Source organism: Vombatus ursinus, unplaced genomic scaffold (assembly GCF_900497805.2).
Source record: "Vombatus ursinus unplaced genomic scaffold, bare-nosed wombat genome assembly UNPS02010980.1, whole genome shotgun sequence".
In the NCBI taxonomy this organism is placed as follows: Eukaryota; Metazoa; Chordata; class Mammalia; order Diprotodontia; family Vombatidae; genus Vombatus; species Vombatus ursinus.
This window is the reverse complement of record NW_020950758.1, coordinates 7445105-7448010: the sequence shown is the minus strand read 5'-3', so window position 1 is coordinate 7448010 and position 2906 is coordinate 7445105.

Below are 2906 nucleotides of genomic sequence, written 5' to 3'. Positions count from 1 at the left end.
TCTATCTATCTATCTATCTATCTATCTATCTATCTATCTATCTATCTGTCTGTCTGTCTGTCTATCTATCTATTTGTCTGTCTGTCTGTTTCTCTCTCTGTCTATCTCTCTATCTGCCTATCTATTTTGATAAGGGATACTAGCATATTTTGGAAGACAGCATAGAAGGAACCAGAAGATAAGAAAAGGTTGATGATTCAAGAGAAGGACATATTATGGGACCTTGGCAAGTCCCCAGATAGGTCGACATAAGCAGGAGAAAGAGACTGGATCTGTCCTGGTAACTGGGCTAAGAAAGGAACTCATGCCAACTCCATTAGTGGGTAGTACCATACACTCTAAAGTGGCCTGAGGCAGAAATAGCATCTTTAAATGTATATATATATAAAATACATATATATTCTTAAAAAGAAAAGAATGTTTTATACATATATATATGTATGTATGTATAAAACATTCTTTTCTTTTTAAAGTTTGAGTTCCAAATTCTCTCCATCACTCCCACTCCTCCTCCACCCACTGAGAAGGTAAACAATATGATATCAATTACACATGTGAAATCATGCAAAACATATTTCCATATTAGCTGTATCACAAAAAAGCAAGAAAAATCAAGTGAGAAAATTTGGCTTCGATCTGCCCTCAGAGTTCACCAGTTCTCTCTTTGGAAGCAGATTGGATCATTGCATTGATCAGAGTAGCCAAGTCTTTCACAGTTGATCATCATTACAGCATTGCTGTTACTAGGCACAAAAATCTCCCATTTGCACTTCACTTTGCATCAGTTCATATAGATCTTGTCAGGTTTTTCTGAAACCGCCCAACTTGTCATTTCTTATAGCACAATAGTGCTCTATCACATTCACATACCATAGCTTGTTCAGCCATTCCCCGACTAATGGACATCCCCTAAATTTCCAATTCTTTGCCAGCACAAAAAGAGATGCTGTAAGTATTTTTGTACATGTGGGTCCTTTTCCTTTTCTTTGATCTCTTTGGGGTGTAGACACAGTGGCGATAGTTCTGGGTCAAAGGGTAGGCACAATTTTGTAGCCCTTTGGGCATATAAAATTTCCAAATTGCTCTCCAGAATGATTGGACCACTTCACAACTCCACCAACAATGTCTATTTTCCCTCATCCCCTCAGAAATGTCTTTTAAAGCAAAAGTATACAAGGATACACACACATATATGTGTATGTGTGTTTATAATAAGCCCCTCTCCAGGCCATTAATCCCTTGGGCTACCAACAATGCCATCCTTGTCATTGCTGTTGATACTGATATTGTGGCTTCAAAGTATAAAGCCTGGGAATGAATGAATGAATGAATGAATGAATGAGAGAAACATTTCTTAAGTGCTTACCCTGTGTTAAGTACCTAACCTGGAAAATTGGCCTAGATATCTCTCTTTGTCTCTCCCTGTCTCTCTGACTCTCTGTCTCTGTCTCTGCCTCTGCCTCTCTCTGTCTCCCCCCCCCCACCATAGGGATAATTAATGATGAAGACACTACACAGTTTTATGTATTATATTTGCACATTTGCACGTATGTATACATGCACATGTGTGTATATATCTGGATGTATATAAATGGACGTTAATAGACACATACGCATCATATACTTATTTTCTGCTCTCGTGTCTCAGCCCCCTGTACTCTGATTTAATTTTACATGTGCACATATAATTATATAACTTCATAACTATATATAATTCTATAATGGCACATGCATATACATACATAATATCTATATCATATATGTGCGTGTGTGATCCGCTCCAAATGTTCTCAAGGACTATGTGTGCCCGACCTGTGGTAGAATGTTCCAAGCTCGTACTGGTCTGATCGTCCACAGTCGGACAAACTGAAACTTGACTCTGCTGCGGTGATGTCATTTTGGCTTTCTTGGAGAGCGAAGGACCACAACCAGCCAATGTGCCTGGGTCGTATGTGTGTATACATCGTTGTAGCTCAATCATTTGCAGTTGTGGCTGAACTCTTCTTGATCCCATTTGGGGTTTTCTTGACAAAGATACTGTCATTTCCTTCTGCAGCTCATTTTACAGATGAGGAAACGGAGGCCAACAGGGTTAAAATGACTTGCCCAGGGTCACACAGCTAGTAAGAATCTGAGGCCAGATTTGATTTCAGGAAGATGAGTTTTCCAGACTTGAGGCATGGCACTCTAGCCACTGTGCTACCTAGCTACTTGTGTATACACATACGCACATACGTGTTTACATGTGTGCCTGCATGCACACACACGTGTGTGTCCCCCTTCATTAGTTAGACCTACACAGTCTCTGCCTTTCTGGCTCATGCTTTCCTATGGCACCCAGAGAGAGAAGATTGTAGTTCACCCAGATATTGGCCACCATGCCCTGAGCCAGGAGAGGGGCAATACCTCTCCATCCTCTCTTACCTGGCTCTGAGAAATTGATCTGGTCGTGTTTGTTTCCATTCTGTTTCATTTGTCTTTGGTTTCAGGTGCTGCTGGTGATAGGACGCAGGGTTTGAAGCACGCAGACCTTGGAGCCAGAAATGATGGTGAGATGAGTGCCACCAGCTCTGCGAGGGAGAAACCTTGAAAAGCCAGGGTGGTGGCACTTGACTCCAAGGGGAACTTTAGACTGGAAACTGGGGCTACGTCATATAGGAAGTGAGCTAAGCTGTGACCCTAACGCAGCCTCCCCCTTTCCCCAAAGTCTGAAGTGGTACAATGTGGGGGCGAGGGTTATTAAGCCCTATGTGTTGGGAGAGTAAGTTTGTAAATATTCCTTTGAAGAGCTAATCCAACTGTGAGTGGTTAAATGGAACTGGGGTGCAGGGGATCACCTCCCTACACTTGAGGAAATGCCATTGGTGGGGACTGGATCCATTGATAGAAGGCCCAGCCTCCTTGAA